Below are 13667 nucleotides of genomic sequence, written 5' to 3' on the forward strand. Positions count from 1 at the left end.
ATGTCACTCCTCCATGTCAACCCTGCATGTCGATCCTCCATGTCACTCCTCCATGTCGCTCCTCCATGTCAATCCTCCATGTCTATCCTCCATGTCGTTCCTCCATGTCACTCCTCAATGTCACTCCTTCATATCACTGCTCAATGTCAATCCTCCATGTCACTTATCCATGTCTTTCCTCAATGTCACTCCTCCATGTCACTCCTCCATGTCGATCGTCCTCCATGTGACTCCTTCCTGTGTCTCCTCAATGTAACTCCTCCATGTCACTAATCCATGTCTTCCATGACACTCCTCCAGGTCACTCATCCATGTCGATCCCCCATGTCACTCATCCCTCTCACTACGCCATGTCTCTCCTCCATGTCGCTCCTCTATGTCACTCCAGAATGTCGCTCCTCCATGTCACTCCAGAATGTCACTCCAGAATTTAACTCCAGATTGTTAATCCTCCACTGCTCCATGTCGACAGCTCCATGTCGATCCTCTATTGCGCTCCTCCATGTCATTACTCCCTGTCTTCCACGTCACTAATCCATGTAACTACTCAATGTCGATACCTCCATGTCACTCCAGAATGTGTCTCCTGAAAGTCACTCCTCCATGTTGACCCTACATGTCACTCCTCCCTGTCTTCCATATCACTCCTCCATGTCAGTCCTCCATGTTGCTCCTCAATGTTTCTCCTCCTTGTCGATCCTCCATATCGCTCCTCCATGTCAATTCTCCATGTCACTCCTAAATTTAGATCCTACATGTTACTCTTCCATGTCGATCTTCCATGTCAATCCAGAATGTCGCTCCTCCGTGTCACTCCAGAATGTCGCTCCACCCTGTCCCTCCAGAATGTACCTCCTCGTTGTCAGACATCCATGTAGCTCATCCATGTAGCTCCTCAATGTCGCTCCTCATTGTCGAACCTCAATGTCGCTCCTCCATGTCGATCCTCCATGTCATTCCTCCATGTGGATCCAACATGTTACTCCTCCATGTTGATCTTCAATGTCGCTCCTCCATGTCAATCAAGAATGTCGCTCCTCCATGTCACTCCAGAATGTCCCTCAAGAATGTCACTCCAGAATGTCACTCCTCCATGTCCCTCCTCCTTGTCACTCCACCATGTTGATCCTCTATTTCACTCCTCCATGTCACTCCTCCCTGTCTTCCACTTCAATCCTCAATGTTACTCCTCCATGTCACTCCTCCATGTTGATCCTCCATGTCGATACTCCATGTTGCTCCTCCATGTCACTCCTCCATATCTTACATGTCACTCCACCGTGTCGCTCCTCCATGTCACTTATTCATATCGATCCTCCATGTTGCTCCTCCTTGCTCCTCCATATCACTCCTCCATGTCATTCCTCCATGTCACTCCAGAATGTCTCTCCTCCATGTCACTCCAGAATGTCACTCCAGAATTTAACTCCAGATTGTTAATCACTGCTCCATGTCGACTGCTCCATGTCGATCCTCTATTGCGCTCCTCCATGTCATTACTCCATGTCTTCCACGTCACTCCTCCATGTAACTACTCAATGTCGATACCTCCATGTCACTCCAGAATGTCCCTCCTGAAAGTCACTCCTCCATGTCGACCCTCCATGTCACTCCTCCCTGTCTTCCATATCGCTCCTCCATGTCAATCCTCCATATCACTCCATTTAGATCCTACATGTCACTCCTCCATGTCGATCTTCCATGTCAATACAGAATGTCGCTCCTCCGTGTCACTCCAGAATGTCGCTCCACACTGTCCCTCCAGAATGTACCTCCTCGTTGTCAGACATCCATGTCGCTCCTCCATGTAGCTCCTCCATGTAGCTCTTCAATGTCGCTCCTCCATGTCGCTCCTCCATGTCGATCCTCCATGTCATTCCTCCATGTGGATCCAACATGTTACTCCTCCATGTTGATCTTCAATGTCACTCCTCCATGTCACTCCAGAATGACGCTCCTCCATGTCACTCCAGAATATCACTCCAGAATTTAACTGCAGAATGTTACTCCTGCATTTCCCTCCTCCATTTCCGTCCTCCATGTCGCTCCTCTATGTCACTCCAGAATGTCCCTCAAGAATGTCACTCCAGAATGTCACTCCTCCATGTCCCTCCTCCATGTCACTCCACCATGTTGATCCTGTATTTCGCTCCTCCATGTCACTCCTCCCTGTCTTCCACGTCAATCCTCCATGTTACTCCTCCATGTCACTCCGCCATGTCGCTCCTCCATGTCACTCCTCCATGTCGATCCTCCATGTCACTCCTCCATGTCACACTTCCATGTCACTCCTCCATGTCACTGTTTCATGTCGATCCTCCATTTTGATCCTCAATGTCGATCCTCAATGTCACTCCACCATGTGTTCCATGTCACTCCTCCGTGTTGCTCCTCCATGTGACTATTCCATGTCGATCCTATATGTCTCTCGTCCCTGCTCCTCCATATAACTCCTCCATGTATCTCCTCCATGTCACCACAGAATGCCGCTCCTCCATGTCACTCCAGAATGTCTCTCCAGAATTTAACTCCAGAACGTCACTCCTCCATGTCCCTCCTCCATGTCAATCCTCTATGTTGATCCTCCATATCACTCCTCCTTGTCACTCCTCCATGTCGATACCTCCATGTCACTCCAGAATGTCCCTTCAGATAGTCACTCCAGAATGTAACTCTACCATAGACGTCCTCCATGTCAATCCTCTATTTCACACCTTCATGTCGCCCCTCCATGTCACTCCTCCCTGTCTTCCATGTCAGTCCTGCATGTAACTCTGCCATGTCGATCCTCCATGTCGCTTCTCCATGTCACTCCTCCATGTCGCTGCTCCATGTCGATCCTCCATGTCGATCCTCCATGTCACTCCTCTATGTCTTCCATGTCAACACATGTCAATCCTCCATGTGGCTCCTCATTGGTCCTCCATATCACTCCACCATGTTGCTACTCCATGTCACTCCAGAATGTCGCTCCTCCATGTCACTCCAGAATATCACTCCAGATTAAACTCCAGAATGTCACTCCTCCATGTCACTGCTTGATGTCGCTCCTCCATGTCGATCCTCCATGTCACTCCTCCTTGTTACTCCTCCACATCGATCCTCCATTTCGATCCTCCATGTCGATCATCCATATCGCTCCTCCATGTCACTCCAGAATGTCGCTCCTCCATGTCACTCCAGAATATCGCTCCAGATTTAACTCCAGAATGTCACTCCTCCATGTCAATGCTGGATGTAGCTCCTCCATGTCGATCCTCCGTGTCGCTCCTCCTTGTTACTCCTCCACATCGATCCTCCATGTCACTCCTCCATTTCTTCCATGTCGATACATGTTGATCTTCCATGTCGCTCCTCCTTGCTCATCCATATCGCTCCTCCATGTCACTCCAGAATGTCACTCCTCCATGTCAACCCAGATTTAACTCCAGAATGTCACTCCTCCATGTCGATCCTCCATGTCGATCTTCGATGTCTCTCCTCCATGTCACTCCTCCATCTCTACCATGTCACTCCTCCATGTCACTTCTCCATGTCGATCAACCTTGATACTCCTCCATGTCGATCCTCTATGTCGCTCCTCCATGTCGCTTCTCCATGTCACTCCTCCATGTCGCTCCTCCATGTCAATCCTCCATGTCTATCCTCCATGTCGTTCCTCTATGTTACTCCTCCATGTCACTCCTTCATATCACTGTTCTATTTCGATCCTCCATGTCACTCCTTCATGACAGTCCTCAATGTCGATCTTCCATGTCGCTCCGCTTTGCTCCTCCATGGCACTCCTCCATGTTGCTTCTCAATGTCAGTCCAGAGTGATGCTCCTCCATGTCATTCCAGAATGTCACTCAAAAATGTCACTCCTCCCTCTAACTCCGCCATGTCGCTCCTCCATGTCACTGCTTCATGTCACAAGTTTCTTCTGCATTTCGCTCCTCTAGGTCACTCGTCCCTCTCAGTACGCCATGTTTCTCCTCCATGTCACTCCTCCATGTCACGCCGACATGTCACTGCTCAATATCACTGGTCAATGTCACTCCTCCATGTCGCTCCTCTATGTCACTCCAGAATGTCGCTCCTCCATGTCACTCCAGAATGTCACTCCAGAATGTCAACCCAGAATGTTGCTCCTCCTTGTCCCTCCTTCCAGTGTCTTCCATGACACTCCTCCTGTCACTCCATGTCACTCCTGCATGTCGATCCTACATGTCACTCCTCCATGTTGCTCCTCCATGTAGATCCTAGATGTCGCTCCTCCATGTAGCTTCTCCATGTCGATCCTCCATGTCACTCCTCCATGTTGTTCCTCCATGTCAATCTTCCATGTCTATCCTCCATGTCGCTCCTCCATGTCACTCCTCCATGCCACTTATCACTGCTCCATGTCGCTCCTCCATGTCAGTCCTCCATGTCGCTCCTCCATGTCACTCCTCCATGTTGCTCCTCCATGTAGATCCTAGATGTCGCTCCTCCATGTAGCTTCTCCATGTCGATCCTCCATGTCACTCCTCCAAGTTGCTCCTCCATGTCACTCCTCCATGTCACTCCAGAATGTCACTCCAGAATGTCAACCCAGAATGTAGCTCCTCCATGTCCCTCCTTCATGTCACTCCTCTAAGTTGCTACTCCATGTCTCTCCTCCATGTCTCTCCTCCATGTCGATCCACCATGTCGCTCATCCTTGCTCATCCTTGGTCCTCCATGTCACTCCTCCATGTCAATCCAGAATGTCACTCCTACATGTCTCTCCAGAATGTCACTCCAGAATGTCAACCCAGAATGTAGCTCCTCCATGACCCTCCTTCATGTCACTCCTCCAAGTTGCTACTCCATGTCTCTCCTCCATATTGATCCACCATGTCGCTCATCCTTGCTCATCCTTGCTCCTCCATGTCACTCCTCCATGTCAATCCAGAATGTCACTCCAGAATGTCAACCCAGCATGTCGCTCCTCCATGTCCCTCCTTCCTGTGACTCCTCCATGTAACTCCTCCATGTAACTCCTCCATGTCACTCCTCCATGTATTCCATGACAATCCTCCATGTCGCATTCATGTCAATCCTCCATGTCTATCCTCCATGTCATTCTTCTATGTTACTCCTCCATGTCACTCCTTCATATCACTGCTCTATTTCGATCCTCCATGTCACTCCTTCATGACAGTCCTCAATGTCGATCTTCCATGTTGCTCCGCTTTGCTCCTCCATGGCACTCCTCCATGTTGTTTCTCAATGTCAGTCCAGAGTGATGCTCCTCCATGTCATTCCAGAATGTCACTCAGGAATGTCACTCCCCCCTCTAACTCCGCCATGTCGCTCCTCCATGTCACTCCTCCATGTCACTCCTTCATGTCGCTCCTCCTTGTCACTCCAAAATGTCCCTCCTCCATGTCCCTCCTCCAAGTCACTCCTCCATGTCACTGCTTCATGTCACTCCTCTAAGTTTCTTCTGCATTTCGCTCCTCCAGGTCACTCGTCCATGTAGATCCCCCATGTCACTCATCCCTCTCACTACGCCATGTTTCTCCTCCATGTCACTCCTCCATTTCTCTCCTCCATGTTGCTCCTCCATGTAGGTCCTAAATGTCACTCCTCCATGTCGCTCCTCCATGTTACCTCTTCATGTTACCTTTTCCATGTCACTCCTCCATATCAATCCTCCATGTCACTCCTCCATATCGATCCACCATGTCGCTCATCCTTGCTCCTCCATGTCACTCCTCCATTACAATCCAGAATGTCAACCCAGAATGTCGCTCCTCCATGTCCGTCCTTCCTGTGACTCCTCCAAGTAATTCCTCCATGTCGCTTCTCCATGTCGCTCCTCCATGTCAGTCCTCCATGTCGATACTCCATGTCACTCCTCCATTTCACTCCTCCATTTTGCTCTTCCATGTAGAACCTACATGTCGCTCCTCCATGTCGATCCTCCATGTTGCTCATCCTTGCTCCTCCATGTCACTCCTCCATGTCGCTACTCCATGTCAATCCAGAATCTCCCTCCTCCATGTCCCACCTCCATGTCACTTCTCCATGTCACTACTTAATGTCACTCCTCAATGTCACTCCTCCATGTTGAATCTCCATGTCGCTCCTCTATGTCGCTTTTCCATGTAGCTTTTCCATTTCAGTCCTTCATGTCGATCAACAACGTCACTCCTCCATGTCACTCCTCCATGTCAGTCCTGCATGTCGATCCTACATGTCACTCCTCAAAGTCGCTCTTCCATGTCAATCCTCCATGTCACTCCTCAATGTTACTTCTACTTGTCACTTCTCAATCTCTCTCCACTAAGTCACTCCTCCATGTCGATCCTCCATGTCAATCCTCCATGTCTATCCTCCATGTCGCTCCTCCATGTCACTCCTCCATGACACTCCTTCATATCACTGCTCCATGTCGCTCGTCCATGTCACTCCAGTATGTCGCTCCTCCATGTCACTTCAGAATGTCAACCCAGAATGTCGCTCCTCCATGTCCCTCCTTCCTGTGACTCCTCAATGTAACTCCTCCATGTCACTACTCCATGTCTTCCATGACACTCCTCCATGTCACTCCTGCATGTCGATCATACATGTCACTCCTCCATGTCGCTCCTACATGTCACTCCTTCATATCAATGCTCCATGTCGATCCTCCATGTCACTTCTCCATGTCAGTCCTCAATGTCACTCCTCCATGTCGATCGTCCATGTCGCTCATTCTTACTCCTCCATGTTACTCTTCCATATCGCTCCTCCATGTCACAGCAGAATGTCACTCCAGAATGTTACTCCTCCATGTCGCTTCTCCATGTCGCTCCTCCATATCGCTCCTCCATTTTGATCCTCCATGTCACTCCTTCATGTTTATCCTGCAAGTCACTGCTCCATGTCACTCCTCCATGTCGATCCTGCATGTCGCTCCTCCATGTCACTCCTCCATGTCACTGCTTTATGCCGCTCCTCCATGTCTCTACTCCATGTCGATCCTCCATGTCGCTCATCCTTGCTCCTCCATGTCACTCCATGTCGCTCCATCTCGTCACTCCAAAATGTCCCTCCTCCATGTCGATCCTCCATGTCACTCCTACAAGTTGCTACTCCATGTCACACCTCCATGTCGACCCACCATGTCGCTCATACTTGTTCCTCCATGTCGCTCCTCCATGTCACTCCTCCATGACACTCCTTCATATCACTGCTCCATGTCGCTCGTCCATGTCACTCCAGAATGTCGCTCCTCCATGTCACTTCAGAATGTCAACCCAGAATGTCGCTCCTCCATGTCCCTCCTTCCTGTGACTCCTCAATGTAACTCCTCCATGTCACTACTCCATGTCTTCCATGACACTCCTCCATGTCACTCCTGCATGTCGATCATACATGTCACTCCTCCATGTCGCTCCTCCATGTCACTCCTTCATATCAATGCTCCATGTCGATCCTCCATGTCACTTCTCCATGTCAGTCCTCAATGTCACTCCTCCATGTCGATCGTCCATGTCGCTCATTCTTACTCCTCCATGTTACTCTTCCATATCGCTCCTCCATGTCACAGCAGAATGTCACTCCAGAATGTTACTCCTCCATGTCGCTTCTCCATGTCGCTCCTCCATATCGCTCCTCCATTTTGATCCTCCATGTCACTCCTTCATGTTTATCCTGCAAGTCACTGCTCCATGTCACTCCTCCATGTCGATCCTGCATGTCGCTCCTCCATGTCACTCCTCCATGTCACTGCTTTATGCCGCTCCTCCATGTCTCTACTCCATGTCGATCCTCCATGTCGCTCATCCTTGCTCCTCCATGTCACTCCTCCATGTCGCTCCATCTCGTCATTCCAAAATGTCCCTCCTCCATGTCGATCCTCCATGTCACTCAAACAAGTTGCTACTCCATGTCACACCTCCATGTCGACCCACCATGTCGCTCATCCTTGTTCCTCCATGTCACTCCTCCATGTCACTCCAGAATGTCACTCCTACATGTCACTCCAGAATGTCACTCCAGAATGTCAACCCAGAATGTAGCTCCTCCATGTCCCTCCTCCATGTCGCTCCTCCATGTCGATCCTCAATGTCACTCCTCCAACTTGCTACTCCATGTCACTCCTCCATATCAATCCTCCATGTCACTCCTCCATGTCGATCCACCATGTTGCACATCCTTGTGCCTCCATGTCGCTCCTCCATATCGCTCCTCCATTTTGATCCTCCATGTCACTCCTTCATGTTTATCCTGCAAGTCACTGCTCCATGTCACTCCTCCATGTCGATCCTGCATGTCGCTCCTCCATGTCACTCCTCCATGTCACTGCTTTATGCCGCTCCTCCATGTCTCTACTCCATGTCGATCCTCCATGTCGCTCATCCTTGCTCCTCCATGTCACTCCTCCATGTCGCTCCATCTCGTCACTCCAAAATGTCCCTCCTCCATGTCGATCCTCCATGTCACTCCTACAAGTTGCTACTCCATGTCACACCTCCATGTCGACCCACCATGTCGCTCATCCTTGTTCCTCCATGTCACTCCTCCATGTCACTCCAGAATGTCACTCCTACATGTCACTCCAGAATGTCACTCCAGAATGTCAACCCAGAATGTAGCTCCTCCATGTCCCTCCTCCATGTCGCTCCTCCATGTCGATCCTCAATGTCACTCCTCCAACTTGCTACTCCATGTCACTCCTCCATATCAATCCTCCATGTCACTCCTCCATGTCGATCCACCATGTTGCACATCCTTGTGCCTCCATGTCACTCCTCCATGTCACTCAAGAATTTCGATTCTCCATGTCACTCCAGAATGTCAACCCAGAATGTCGCTCCTCCATGTCCCTCCTTCCTGTGACTTCTCCAAGTAATTCCTCCATGGCACTCCTCCATGTCTTCCATGACACCCCTCCATGTCACTCCTCCATGTCAATCCTGCATGTCGATCGTCCATGTCACTCCTCCATGTCCCTCCTCCATGTCACTGCTCCATGTCGATCATCAATTGCGCTCCTCCATGTCATTCCTCCCTGTCTTCCACGTCACTCCTCCATGTAACTCCTCCATGTCAATCCTACATTTCACTCCTCCATGTCACTCCACCATGTCACTCCTCCATGTCACTCCTCCATGTCGATCCTCCATGTTACTCCTCCATGTCACACTTCCATGTCACTCCTCCATGTCACTGCTCAATGTCAATCCTCCATTTCGATCCTCCATGTTGCTCCACCATGTCACTACTCCATGTCTTCCATGTCACTCCACCATGTCACTCCTCCATGTAGCTCCTCCATGCAGATCCTTCATGTTACACCTCTATGTCAAACCTCTATGTTACTCCTCCATGTCACTCCTCCATGTCGCTCTTCCATGTCGCTCCTCCATGTCACTCCTCCATGTCACTCCTCCTTGTCGCTCCTCCATTTCACTCCTCCATGTCACTCCAGAATGTCGCTCCTCCATGTCACTCCTCCATGTAACTCCTCCATGTCAATCCTACATGTCACTCCTCCATGTCACTCCACCATGTCGCTCCTCCATGTCACTCATCCATGTCGATCCTCCATGTCACTCCTCCATGTCTTCCATGTCACTCCACCATGTCACTCCTCCATGTAGCTCCTCCATGCAGATCCTTCATGTTACACCTCTCTGTCAATCCTCCATGTTGCTCCTCCATGTCACTCTTCCGTGTCGCTCCTTCTTGTCACTCCTCCATGTCACTACTCAATGTCGATACCTCCATGTCACTCCAGAATGTCCCTCCTGAAAGTCACTCGAGAATGTCAATCCTCCATATTCATCCTCCATGTCACTCCTCCATGTCGACCCTCCATGTCACTCCTCCCTGTCTTCCATATCACTCCTCCACGTCACTCCTCCATGTCAGTCCTCCATGTCGCTTCGCGATGTCGCTCCTCCATGTAGCTCCTCCGAGTCGCTCTACCATGTTGCTCCTCCATGTAGTTCCTCCATGTTGCTCTTCCATGTTGCTCCTCCATGTCACTCCTCCATGTCGATCCTCCATGTCGATCCTCGATGTTGCTCCTCCATTTCACTGCTCCATGTCTTCCATGTCACTCCACTGTGTCGCTCCTCCATGTCAATTATTCATATCGATCCTCCATGTTGCTCCTCCTTGCTCCTCCTTGTCATTCCTCCATGTCACTCCAGAATGTCGCTCCTCCATGTCACTCCAGAATGTCATTCCAGAATTTAACTCCAGATTGTTAAACCTCCATGTCCCTCCTCCATGTCACTGTTCCATGTCGATCCTCTATTGCGCTCCTCCATGTCATTCCTCCCTGTCTTCCACATCATTCCTCCATGTAACTCCTCCATGTCAATCCTACATGTCACTCCTCCATGTCACTCCACCATGTTGCTCCTCCATGTCACTCATCCATGTTGCTCCTCATTGTCTTCCATGTCCCTCCCCCATCTCACTACTCCATGTCGCTCCTCAATGTCGCTCCTCCATATCGATCCTCAATGTGGCTCCTCCATGTCGATCCTCCTTGTCACTCCTCCATGTAGATCCTACATATTACTCCTCCATATCGATCTTCCATGGCGCTCCTCAATGTAACTCCAGAATGTTGCTCCTTTATGTCACTCCTGAATATCCATCCAGAATGTCACTCCTCCATGACCCTCATCCATGTCACTCCAGAATGTCACTCCAGAATTTAACTCCAGAATGTAATTCCTCCATGTCCTTTCTCCATGTCGATCCTCAATGTCAGTCATCCATGTCTAATCTCCATGTCAGTCCTTCATGTTTGCTCCTCAATGTTGCTCCTCCATGACGCTCCTCTTGTCATTCCTCCATGTTGATCCTCCATGTCACTCCTCCATGTCGCTTCTCCTTGTCACTCCTCCATGGCATTGCTCCATGTCGATCGTCCTTGTTGATCCTCCATATTGCTACTCCATGTCACTCATCCATGTCTTCCATGTAACTCCCTCATACACCTCCTCCATGTCGCTCCTCCATGTAGATCCTTTATGTTTATCCTCCATGTCGATCTTCCATGTCAGTCCCCCATGTCACTCCGCGATGTCGCTCCTCCATGTAGCTCTTCCATGTCGCTATCCCATGTCACTCCTCCTTGTTACTCCTCCTTGTCACTCCATGTTATTCCTCCATGTCGATCCTCCATGTCTATCTTCCACGTCTCTCCTCCATGTCACTCCTCCATTTCAACCATGTCACTCCTCCATGTCACTCCTCCATGTTGATCCTACATGACACTCCACCATGTTGCTCCTACTTGTTACTCCTTCATGTCGCTCCTCCTTGTCACTCCTCCATGTCACTCCTCCATGTTGCTACTCAATGTCACTCCTCCATGTCTTCCACGTCACTCCCTCATGTACCTCCTCCATGTTGCTCCTCCATGTCGCTCCAGAATGTCCCTCCAGAATGTCACTCCAGAATGTCACTCCTCCCGGTCACTCCTCCATGTCGCTCCTCAATGTAACTCCTCCATGTCCCTCCTACATGTCAATCCTCTATTTTGATCCTTCATGTCACTACTCCATGTCTTCCATGTCACTCCTCCATGTTGCTCCTCCATGTCACTCCAGAATGTCGCTCCTCAATGTCACTCCAGTATGTCACGCCGGAATTTAACTCCAGAAAGTCACTCCTCCATGTCCATCCTCCATGTCCATCCTCCATGTCGATTCTCCATGTTGTTCCTCCATGTCACTCCTCCATGTCTTCCATGTCACTCCTCATTGTCGATCCTCCATGTCACTCCACCATGTTGATCCTCTATGTCTCTCCTCCATGTCGATCCTCTTTGTCACTCCTCCATGTTACTACTCAATGTCATATCCTCCATGTCACTTCTCCATGTCTTACATGTCACTCATCCGTGTCGATCTTCCATGTCACTCCTCCATGTCTTCCATGTCGACACATCTCAATCCTCCATGTCGCTCCTCCTTTCTCATCCATATTACTCCACCATGTCACTCCTCGATGTCACTCCAAAATGTCACTCCAAAATTTCAATCCAGATTTAACTCCAGAATGTCACTCCTCCATGTCGATCCTCCATGTCGATCTTCCATGTCTCTCCTCCATGTCACTCCTCCATCTCTACCATGTCACTCCTCCATGTCACTCCTCCATGTCGATCCACCTTGTTGCTCCTCCATGTCGATCCTCTATGTAGCTCCTAATGTCACTCCTCCATGTCTCTCCTCTGTGTCACTCCTCCATGTCTTCCATGTCACTCCCTCATTTACCTCCTCAATGTCGTTCCTCCATATTGATCCTTCATGTTACTACTCCATGTCAATCCTCCATGTCGCTCCTCAATGTCCCTCCAGAATGTCACTCCTCCATTTCGCTCCTCCATGTCGCTCCTCAATGTCGCTCCTCCATGTCGATCCTCAATGTGGCTCCTCCATGTCGATCCTCCTTGTCACTACTCCATGTAGATCCTATATGTTACTCCTCCATATCGATCTTCCATGTCGCTCCTCAATGTAACTCCAGAATGTTGCTCCTTTATGTCACTCCTGAATATCCATCCAGAATGGCACTCCTCCATGACACTCATCCATGTCGCTCCTTCTTTTCTTCCATGTCCCTTCCCCGTCTCACTCCTCCATGTCAATACTCAATGTCGCTCCTCAATGTCGATCCTCAATGACGCTCCTCCATGTCGATCCTCCATGTCACTCCTCATGTAGATCCTACATGTTACTCCTCCATGTCGATCTTCCATGTCGCTCCTCATGTCATCCAGAATGTCACCCCTCCATGTCCCTCCAGAATGTCATTCCTCCATTTCAGTCCTCCAAGTCGCTCCGTGATGTTGCTCCTCATGTAGCTCCTCCATTTAACTCTTCTTTGTTTCTCCTCCATGTCAATCCTCCATCTCGATCCTCCATTTCGCTCCTCCATTTCACTCCTCCATGTCACTCCAGAATGTCGCTCCTCCATGTCACTCAAGAATGTCACTCCAGAATTTAACTCCAGAATATTACGCCTCCATGTCTCTCCTCCATGTCGCTCCTCCATGTCACTCCAGAATGTCCCTCCAGATTGTCACTCCTCCATGTCCCTCCTCCATGTCACTCCTTCATGTCGATCCTCTATTTCAATCGTCCATGTCGCTCCTCCATGTCACTCCTTCCTTCCTTCCATGTCACTTCGCTATGTAACTCATCTATGTCAATACTACATGTCACTCCTCCATGTCACTCCTCGATGTCGATCTTCCATGTGACTCTTCCATGTCGATCGTCCATGTCTCTCCTCCATGTCACTGCTCCATGTCACTAATCCTTGTTGATCCTCCATGTCAGTTCTCCATGTCGCTACTCAATGTCGCTCCTCCATGTCGATCCTCAATGTCGCTCCTCCATGTCGATTCTCCATGTCATTCCTCCATGTAGATCCAACATGTTACTCCAGAATGTCGCTCCACCATGTCCCTCCAGTATGTACCTCCACGTTGTCAGTCCTCCATGTCGCTCCACGATGTCGCTCCTCCATGTAGCTCCTCCTTGTCGCTCCTCTATGTCGATCTTCAATGTCGCTCCTCCATGTCGATCCTCCATGTCATTCCTCCATGTAGATCCTACATGTTACTCATCCATGTCGATCTTCCATGTCGCTTCTCCATGTCACTCCAGAATGTAACTCCTCCATGTCACTCCAGAATGTCG

The sequence above is a fragment of the Sebastes umbrosus genome, chromosome 12 (assembly GCF_015220745.1).
Source record: "Sebastes umbrosus isolate fSebUmb1 chromosome 12, fSebUmb1.pri, whole genome shotgun sequence".
Lineage (NCBI taxonomy): Eukaryota > Metazoa > Chordata > Actinopteri > Perciformes > Sebastidae > Sebastes > Sebastes umbrosus.